Source organism: Neolamprologus multifasciatus, chromosome 9 (assembly GCF_963576455.1).
Source record: "Neolamprologus multifasciatus chromosome 9, fNeoMul1.2, whole genome shotgun sequence".
Lineage (NCBI taxonomy): Eukaryota > Metazoa > Chordata > Actinopteri > Cichliformes > Cichlidae > Neolamprologus > Neolamprologus multifasciatus.
Window position 1 is genome coordinate 26446102 of NC_140447.1, and position 11020 is coordinate 26457121.

The 11020-nt window shown below is 41.3% G+C and overlaps 1 pseudogene; it reads right to left on the reverse strand.

Moving 5' to 3' along the window:
- Nucleotides 1–6540: 6540 nt before the first annotated feature.
- Nucleotides 6541–9905, reverse strand: LOC146511684 (TBC1 domain family member 24 pseudogene; annotated as a pseudogene).
- Between the last annotated feature and the right edge of the window lie 1115 nt (nt 9906–11020).

The window sequence follows — 11020 nt, forward strand, 5'->3', positions numbered from 1 at the left end:
TCCCTTTCCTATCCCTCACTCATGTCTGTCCCGTCTGTAACAACTGAAAATAAAATAAAATAAAAAATAAAAACAAAGGTCGATCAAATAGACCAATATGACAATGTCATGATGATCCATTTGGCAAAATAAATCCATTGGGTATCCTTGTTGGTCTTCAGACAACAATTCTGACGGCTAAAGAACCAAATGGGACAGGCAAAAAAGAGAATGTTTATTAGAGGGAAAGTGTGATTTTTAGGGACACTTGAGCCTTTTTAGGATGCTTAAGCTTAAGTAATTTCAAGCATTTTAGTATGTTTTAATGAATTTTAAGTTTATGACAGTCATCCAGTTGTTGGAAGACATTACAAACTAATCAGTTTATATTTATGACCACAACATTCTGTTTTGTTTTAAATAACCTCAAACAATTACTCACTGTACCTTTAAGTAAAAGTGAAAAACCGCACGTTGTGAAATATGCTCAAAGAATGATAGTTAAACGTAAATCTTTTATGGTTTTGTGCAAAGTTAACTGAAACTCCACTTGTCACGTGTAATATAATAATAAAATAATATTATATACAAGGGAATAAAAGCTCTATTTCAACTTAAATTCTAATGAATTCACCCAGTTTTAAGATCTGTTATGTAGAACGTAAGGAGAAAAAAAACGGAATTAAAAATTTTGGACATTTTAGACTTTTTAGTTCCTGTTAAAATTTAATCTTAGATTTAGAGTTTCATTTGTTCCCTCGGTGTTTCCTGTCCTATCGTCATTGTCAGCTCCTCCAGGCTAAGTTCTTTTATATGTCTGTGCATCCCCATTAAGTTACAGTTCTCACTCCTTTATTTTGATAGTTACTTGTTCTAGTGTGTTATGTTTAGTTTCACTTCCCCTCGTGGCTCACTTCTCTTAATTAGCCTCATCCTTTTAGTCTTTGTCTTTGTCTCAGTGTCTCTTCCCAGTTGGTGTAGTGCTCTGTTTATGTTCTCAGTGGATTTTTGGACATTTCATTGCTGGAATAAAGACCTGTCTTTTGTTCATTTGTCTGTTTTTTCACATCTGCATTTGGGTCCAGATTCCATGTTTTATGACAGGTTTGTGTGTTTGCTGATATTTGTCGAGCTGTTAGAAATGTTGCATTTCAAATTATCTGACAATTTAAGTGTTAGTCGCTTGATGTTCTCTCATATTCAGTAGTGCTTACCATGATGAAGTACGGCAACCACAGTGTATTTACATCTGCATCAAAATCTGCTGTTCTCGATCACTTTGGCCCACGTTAATATTTGGGTGTAATGCAATAAATGATGCATAGATTATATATATTTTGCCCATTTCCCCTTCTCATGTGCAATAAGCATCTGCGATGGAGATGCCGTGGGGACCGTCTTTATTATTATTCCCTCCATTTAGGTTTAGATTGTTTGGGGATCTTGACGGTGTGCAGGGATATGAAATAATAATTCATCTCAGCTTCAACTTAAACTAAAGGAACAAGCCTGTTTAAAAAATGTAAGGAGTATGAAATACAGATACACTATATTGCCAAAAGTATTCACTCACCTATCCTAATGATTTAATTCAGGTGTTCCAATCACTGCCACGGCCACAGGTGTATAAAATCAAGCACAAAGGCATGCAGCCTGCTTCTGCAAACATTTGTGAAAGACTGGGTTGCTGTCCAGATCTCACTGAATTCTAACATCATATTATGATCTATGGATTAAGAATGACAAATCACTCAAGTTCACATACATGTGAAGGCAGACGAGGAAATACTTTTGGCAACACAGTGTATTTGTGTAAAAGTGGGTAAAAATGTAGGGAGCAAAAGTAAAAAGTTGACAGAAAATGACATACCGAAATAATTACAAAAACCTGAAAATTCTACTTAAGTACAGTAACAAAGTGCATTTTGTTTCTTCCCACCTCAGCTAACCAGCCGGTAAAAGAAAAAAAGAAAATAAGGGAAAAAAGACATGTAATGCACAAAGTTACAAAAGGCCACCACAATCTCTTACCCTAATGTAAACTATTTAAAAACACACACACACATCATCCTTTGTAATGTAACATCTTCACAATCAATGTGCCTAGACACCCGAACCAAAGGATACCTTTTGCATGTCTCCTCATGTGAACACGTTGATTATTTGGAAAGACGGTGCCAGACAATTTTCTATTTAGTTTGCAAAATGTGTCAACGTGCTCTGCTCTGCACTTTCACTGTGCACTGTTTCTTTGGCTGGCAGCTTTTTGTGTTTCAAATTTTGTGTTTCATAAGTCCTTTTTGCAAAAACTCCATATTAAAAAAAACAGATCTCTAATCTAATTTACTGTCTGAACATTGTAATTTTCCTTGTGGCCATAAGTAAATGATTAAAAATATAAATAAAGTTAGTGGCTGCTTGTTAATTCATCCTTTAAAGATTCACAAACTATCTTTTCACACAACTGTTCTCTGGAGAAGCTGGCTATCTGGGAGGGGTCTGGGCTGGTGGGCTTCTCTTCGGCCTCATGTCTCTACCTTGTCTAGAGTGAAGGGGACCATCTCCTGTGTCTGGGGCCCCATTGGCCCATCTGGGGGTATTGGTGCCTACACTTGGGAGTATAAAGTCTGTATGGGGAGAGTGAGTGTGTGCACGACGTGTGTCTCCGTGTTAGGTGTGTGGTGTATGTGTGCATGAGGGTGGGAATGCTTGTTTGTGTCTGTGTGTGCCTGTTTGTCTGTGTCTATGTGTTAGGTCAAGTCTTAGACTCCATCTCTCTGTTAGAACATCTCAGGCTTCTATGGGACCGATTTCTCCCCACCACACTGGCTGGTTCCCCCATGTGCCCGGTGCATTGGTAGTTCTCAGTGTCCAGAGCTGGGTACTTGGGTGTGGCTGGGGCAGGGTTGTGGCTCCCCACACCTTCTATTCGACACTAACATGGAGAAGCCTTATGAACACGACTGCTCACACACACACATGTACTTACAGACACACACTATCTTAGGCGGCTGCTGCCTCTAAAAATATCTTGTATTATTAGTACTGTGTGCTGTTCAGTAACATTGTCACTGTTCGTGCATATGTTGGTTGCTGCTGTTGTTTTCTCAGCAGGTGTTGAATCAGATTCCCAGTCCCCCCGCCCCCACCGCCCCACTATTTCTCCTGTTTTCCTCTCCCTCTCCTGCTGTTAACTTTCTCCCAACTCTTCAATTTCTTTCTTCTTTTTCCTTCACGTCACCCAGTCTTGTCCAGTGTGGGTTTAATAACTAAAAATAACAAATCCTTATGAAGTCCTAATAAAATATGACTATCAAGTGGACCATTATATCAAATGCTGTAATGCTCCACTTGTGAAAGTAAATCTTTTTGGCATTTTTTGGCCTTCAGACAACAATTTTGCTTGGTGCCGGACAGAGAATAAAAAAAAAAGATTAATAAACTACGTCAAAAATGCAATTCTTCTACAAAGTATTTGACATTGCTATTCAAACAAAACAAATACTCTGCCAAGCTGTAATATGCACTGGGGGTTGGAGGTTATGGGCTGTGCTATGACTATGAGTTAAACATCCATTAAAATAGACGGATTTCCTGCAATTTTCCAGGGACCAGAAAAGCAGTTCGTTAAGTAGACAGCTCGGAGAGTAGAGTGTCGGCTCGTGACTGACTGCAGTGGATCCTCGGTCTCCGTGTGCCGTGCATCACTCTGTTTGATGTAGAGAACAAGCTTCATTCAGCAGTTTGCTAAATAATTAAAGGTGCATTTCATTTCTCAGCCTACCCCTTTTTCATTAAGTCAGACTGAAAGAGAAGCTGAAATCTGTGACAATTTACTAGTTTATATTAAAAATGTAAAGCCTGCAAACTAAATTGCTTTTGAAATATAATTTACTTTTGTATAATCACATTGCTGCGCGTATTTTAAACTGTTTGTTACTGCAAATTTTAATTACGTCCTAATTGTATTTATTTAAAAGAAAGATTTGCATTTTAATCTGTCTGTAGAATGTAGGTAAAAGTGACTTTGCATTGTTGCAGAAATATTGTTATTTTGTGCACAAATAATTCAAATAACAGTCCAACTGCGGAGGAGTATTTCATGTGTATTCTGTAAAATGCTTTGGATGAAAGACATAAAAGTAAAGCTGGTTGTACTTTGTCCCATGGTCTAGACACAAACATTTGTCCCCTTCAAAATGCACTTTTGAATCAGTTCAATCAGCAGCTCGGCCATCTATCAAACCAGCAGTAAACTGATGTAGCCACAACACCGGCTCATTTCAAAAGGTCTGGAGAAAATCAAGTTAGAGACCACTGAATAGGTGGGCTTTGTGGGGCATGAGGCTGTATTTGGATTGGCTGCAAGTTTTGGAAAAGTTTCTGGCAAACACTTGCAAAGGATTCTTCTTTGGTTTGCTATTGGACATGACAGGGCAAGTTCTCAATTATTACAATGCAATCTGCAGTACTGTACACAGTCTGCCAATGCCAATGTGACTCAAAAAGCGGGTGAAAACTTTAAATCAAGGCTGGATTTCTTCAGCTTGTAGTTTGCTTGTTACAGCACATGCAGAGCAGCCCACGTTACCTTCACACAGAAAATCAAAAGCTTTGTTTTCCAAGCATAGTTGACAGTGGTAATTATGTTTTATAACCAGATTTTTAATGATAAGAATTTACAATCAGGCCATCATAACAAAAATGATAGGATACAACATTAATGAGGAGCTGAAAATAAATTAAATTAATAATTATTTAAATCACATTGGGGAAAGAAAAAAAGCTGTGCTAAGATCTCAGTCATGAGAAATAAATCATTGCAGATCAAGTGCATAAGAAGATTTTATGCAATATTAATGACCAGCTCAGCATCTGAAAATATTAAAACACCTGTAATATAAGCTCAGCTATAGAGTGAAGAGCTAGTTTCTCTCCATACTCAACCTATCAAAATCTTTTCAACTTCTTATGCTTCTTATGGAGTTGTGTCTAAATTTGATGGACATATCAAATGTTGATTTTTAACAACTACTGTTTATTTATAGTTCTTACAACTAAAAAGTACAAAACAACAAAGACCTGATGAAAAACCTGATTTGTCACATCTAGCACATATGGGTTGCATAATGCACTTGGGTAATCATGTTTAGACAAAGTGTAAAAAGTGACAACCATGAGAGCAATGAGAATGATGTCGCTTTCATCAAAGCGATTGCTGAATTATTCAATCAACTTAATGAAAGTTCATTAAAAATGCAGGTCTTTGACATAGTGCCGCCTTTTGACAGACGTAGCTCAGCCAAATTAACCGTGAAAAGCTCCTTTGAAATAGTGAGAGGTCCTTCATTATTCACGATCTCTAGGGTTGCTATTTAAAAAATTTAAAAAAGAATTACCAAGTCTAAGTGAGGAACATATTAAGTCATGTCATGGTCTAATCTTAAAAATACTAAAGAAAATCAAATCCGCTCTAAGGCATTTTGTCATGACATTTGAAAACAAGCTCAAACAAGACACGGGTAATGCCTTTATACTTTTTTCTGTAAGATGCGTTTTAAAATATAATTTATTATGGACTTAATTTTACAGTCCAAATCAACATGTCGTACTCACCCATTTATGAAGAGTAAAATTGATTTACTAAGAAACAACCAATGACCCATATCCTAGAATAAAGTTTTAAATGTCTTTATTTATTCCATCAATTTGGAATCACAACTTAGACTGAATTAAAGCCATAACATAAAGCAGACCTTCCAATGCACTATTATGTCTTTGGGAAATGAACAATGGGCGGACAAATTGCAGATAGATTCAGTGGGGGTGGAACTGATGCTATAAGCATTACAAATACAGGCTTATCTTGCTTGACTTTTAGCAACTTTTTAGCAACCTGTCACAGAGACATAAAACATCGGGGGTTTTTTTGGTTGAATCTATGAACAGTTCTTAAAAAATCCAGCAAAGACCTGTCCCAGGGCCCAAGAGTTGGCTTGTGTGTTTGTGGTGTGGACCCAAGAGCAGACACAGGAGAGGGAATAAGGTATAACAAAAGTCAACCCTTTTATTGAGGCTGATATCCAAAACAGAAAACAAGGCAAGTTGGGGGGGAAAACGAAACCAACACCTAAACTCGGATAACCTAAACGCAACATGAAAACTATGATTTTGAACGTGACATAAATCTGAACAGGCACATGCAAAAACTATGACCAGAAACATGGACATCAACATGGACCTGAACAGAAGCATGAAAATGATCCTGAGACAACCCAGTAATAAACAGAGAGAGATAGAGGACTTAAATGAATAAACAGAAAGGAAGTAGAAACACCTGGAGGAAACACAGCTGACACAAATGAACCTGAACACCACAGGGGAAGCAAAACAAAACACACTGAACATGGAACACGAGACTCTTCAAAATAAAGCAGGAAAGATAATGGGATGTAGATGTAACCCAACCAGTGCAGGGGCCTCCCTACACCCCGGACTCTGCGTTGTGCAAGTTTGTGTTGGATTGGGGTGCACAGTAGAGAGACCAGTCAGACACAGGCGTTCAATTTGTGGCTCGGACCGCGCCGTTTATTCAGATGCTGGGGCAAACACCACTCCAACTCTGCTGCTGGCCCTTTGCAAATCACAGTAAACACTGCGTGAATATCGACATAGTAAAAGACAACAACAAATATATAAAAACACATTAAGCAAAAATAATCATGTCTTTACAAAATTCCTCGGTCTCAAGAATGTGTATGGGACAAAACTAACATAGCTGGACTACCAGCAAACTGTAGCTGGAAAGCTAATGCTTCATCTTGCATTACTTTTCCCGAATGAGTGCTCTGCTAACTAGCGGGAATGTAGCCCGAAATCGCGGCAGATATTACCAAATGAAACATGCACACAAACTGCTCATACTCTCATCAGACAATACATGAACCTCCCAACAAACACAATATATGCTTAGCAAACCGCCATTTTACACAGTGGAACACTTATTTTTAAACAAAAAACCAATGCAGTACACCTCTGACAGTGCTTACCTTTGCAAATCACAGTAAACACTGAACAAAGATGGCGCCCGCGCGAACGAGAAATCTGAACTACGGTGTCCTGCAGAGGACAAATGGTCAAAATTGCTAAAATTTACAATGTATATGCAGCTCAACAGCGACACCTTGTGACCTATTCCAGTCACTGCCTTACATCCGCCTCTCCTTTAAGTGATGGCGTCCCAGTCATCAAACAAAACAAAACAAAACAGTCTCACTATGTATAAAAGAATAACAGTGTGGGAAGATGTGCAGTGTAATGCGAAAATGTCTATGTGTGTATCCTATTAGTATGGGTACACTGGCTGTGTCATCCTACGTGTTTCCTGCAGCCCTCCTTGCTTTGGCCCTCTGCCACAGCTTCCATCCCCTTTCTATCTTCTTCTGGTCCTCCTCTGGTTCGTTAACTCTCGACCCATAAGTCAGTCTCTTTGGGGGATGCCGACTCCTCGGCAAGTTCCTCCTTGGTTCACTTGGTCTGGGAGGTGAGTGGGTGACCCTGGCAGTTTCATTCCCCCTCCAATCTTCACTCTCTTGTCCTGCCCCTGTGTCCTTTTCCCCTGGTCCTGTGGGGGCGAGTGATCCATTTGCTGCTTCAGCTGAAACTCCCTCCACACCTCCTTCCAGGCTATCAGCCTCCCAGTCCTCGATCGTGTCCGACTCTTCCTCCTGTCTATTACTTCACCAGCCTGCTCTCCACTGTCCTCTACATCCCCAATCTCTCCTCCATGCACCTCCTCCACATCGAGCTCCATTTCCTCCCTTGCCTCCTCTCCCACCTGCTCCACGGGAAGAAACATACACTGTGTGAGTAGGTTGCGGTGGACCACTCTCTCTGTATCACCATTTTCCGATCGCACCACATACACCGGCATGTCTGTTTTCCACTAAAAACACTTGACTTCTCATTTCATATGTTTAAGTGTTTGTGGATGAATACCTAAGTATGTGTTGCATGTATGTGCTCAGCATTATGAGGCCATGGTGTCCTGGAAGCCCCACACCTCTAGCAGTGAAATCTGGAAGCTCTCTGCACACAGGGGCGGGTTGTCAAAGGTGGTGCAACTGCCAGTGCGCCCGTGGTTCAGCTCAGAGTCGATATACAGAGCGTTGCCGTCGCCTCCTCCCACTATGATGGAGTCAACATTTCCAGACATGAACATAGAAGTATTCTTAGAGTTCAGGTTGAAGTGGCGGGCAGACAGAAATGGCGACAGCTCTCCAGGAGGTTTTTCTGGCTGCTGTAAGCTATTGCTGTCTGTGATCTGGTCTTCAGATGCTGCCGTTTCTTCCTGAGCCTGGGTCTTGATGGACGAAGCCAGCTCAGGGTGACGGATTACTATCCACTCGTAACGCTCCATCTCCGGCTTCAGCCTGAAGACAAAACATTCCCCTGTGCCGAAGAAGCTCAACTTGTTGCCTCCTCTCTTCCTTTCCTCCCAATCAGTGGACAGAAACGCTCCGCATACATCGCCATCTGTGGTCCTGATGAGGAGCAGAGTGGGTTCGTGGCCCTCACAATGTGAGTAGAATCTGTTCAGGCTGCAACCGTGGGTGGAGGTTGTGAAGAGAAGCTGTGGTTGGCACAGGGCAAAGCGCTCTGGGATCCATGACCAGATGTCATGCATCTCCTTGGCACTGACTATCTCCGAGGAAAATGTGTCAGGGTTAAGTGCCAGCTGCACGTTCCGCCTAGAGCGCTTCTGCTTTACAGTGATTCCTTTTTGCTGCAGGGACTTCTCATTTGTGAGCTGCAGCAGGGTGATCTCCTTGCGGCTGAACAGGCGGATGGAGAAGGCCTTCTCTAGCAGCTTGTCAGGTGTAACGGTGGAAGCAATGCCCTTAACAAATGCCTGAATATCTGCCTTGATTTTGTTTGAATCCTCCTGCTGCTGGTTGCCCTGCCCCCCCTCTGCTCCCATTTTATGCTTGCGATAGAACTTGAGCAAGGCTACTGCCACGCGGTAAAGAACCTCATAGCCCTCTACTAGGTAGACATCTAGGACCCTAACCACATGGCTAAAAGGCAGATCACCGAGGACCCAGCGCTGCCAGTCTGAGTAGACATCCATCACATCCTGAGCCGTGGCAACGATCAGTTTGTGAGCAGCTGTGCAGTACTTATTGGCTAGGTCACCAAAGGTCATGCAGCTAGACTCATAAGCCAGGAAGGTCTGGTCTATAAGTCGCTTCCCTGGCTCGTTGCATGCCAGTATGCGGCTGACATGCTCAAAACACTGAGCTTCGTCTACACTGATGTGCAAGAGCAATGAAGTAACTGCAGGAAGAGCTGGGCAATGAGAGATATCTGGAAACTGTCCAGCGAGGCAGTTGATGATCTGATGGGCTGAGGCCACTGCCTCCGGCTTCAGACAGTACCGTGGTATGGGATTTCCATCCACAAACTCTGGTAGTGGGACGTTGGTGGAGGTTTTTTTTGCGGCTGCATTTCCCATAATGTCATGATACACTGCTGCATCTGGGGTCACTGTACGGCAAGGAATGGCTTTGATGAGTTGCTGGTAGACTTGTGCCCGCAGCTTGTGGTTCTTGGCCCAATAACCTTGTCGAGCCATCTGTTTGAACTCTTTCAGATCTTTAGTGTCCACCTTGGTGGGCCCGCTGCTCTTGGCCAAATCCCCCATCTGGTTCCAGTCCACAAAGCTGCCATAGTCTTCTTCAGCCATTGTGCTGTAAACTTGCTGGACTGCTTGTGCAGGAAGAGAGGAGGTATCTGCCGAGGTCTTACTAACCTTCTAGCCTCCACACAGCAGATATTTTGTCTTTCTTATCTGCCCATTATGGTCACTGAGTCTGAGATGTCTTGAGACGGGAGACAGCGTTCATATTGGTGGCTCGGACCGCGCCGTTTATTCAGATGCTGGGGCAAACACCACTCCAACTCTGCTGCTGGCCCTTTGCAAATCACAGTAAACACTGCGTGAATATCGACATAGTAAAAGACAACAACAAATATATAAAAAACACATTAAGCAAAAATAATCATGTCTTTACAAAATTCCTCGGTCTCAAGAATGTGTATGGGACAAAACTAACATAGCTGGACTACCAGCAAACTGTAGCTGGAAAGCTAATGCTTCATCTTGCATTACTTTTCCCGAATGAGTGCTCTGCTAACTAGCGGGAATGTAGCCCGAAATCGCGGCAGATATTACCAAATGAAACATGCACACAAACTGCTCATACTCTCATCAGACAATACATGAACCTCCCAACAAACACAATATATGCTTAGCAAACCGCCATTTTACACAGTGGAACACTTATTTTTAAACAAAAAACCAATGCAGTACACCTCTGACAGTGCTTACCTTTGCAAATCACAGTAAACACTGAACAAAGATGGCGCCCGCGCGAACGAGAAATCTGAACTACGGTGTCCTGTAGAGGACAAATGGTCAAAATTGCTAAAATTTACAATGTATATGCAGCTCAACAGCGACACCTTGTGACCTATTCCAGTCACTGCCTTACATAGACATGACAACAGAACACAAAGACATAGACACATGACATATTGGGAAAACATGGAACACAAGGAGAACCTACATAGACAAAGAGGCATAGAAGAAATGTAAACCAGATTTAAAACTCAACCAAGACAAACTAATAACAATACTAGAACTTAACATATCTCAAGTAATACAAAATAACTCAATTACACCCTTAACTTAACAATAACACCTGAATTTAACATTAATTTTAATATAGGAAAACTACCATACAAAATAAACTCAAAAACGCTGGGTCACCAACCCAGCCCCTGACAAGGGTAGATGTCAAGAAGTAATTCTTAGGCAAGGAAAAACAAGGAGAAAATGCATAGATATTACAAATGTTTATATAGACTTAAAAAGAACAAGAAAGGTCTTATTTAGTGATTAATGGAAATACATTTTCATCAGTATGACTGGAGGAGGTCAGAAGAGTGCTACACATTTGAGTGCCTACAGATATCTGCA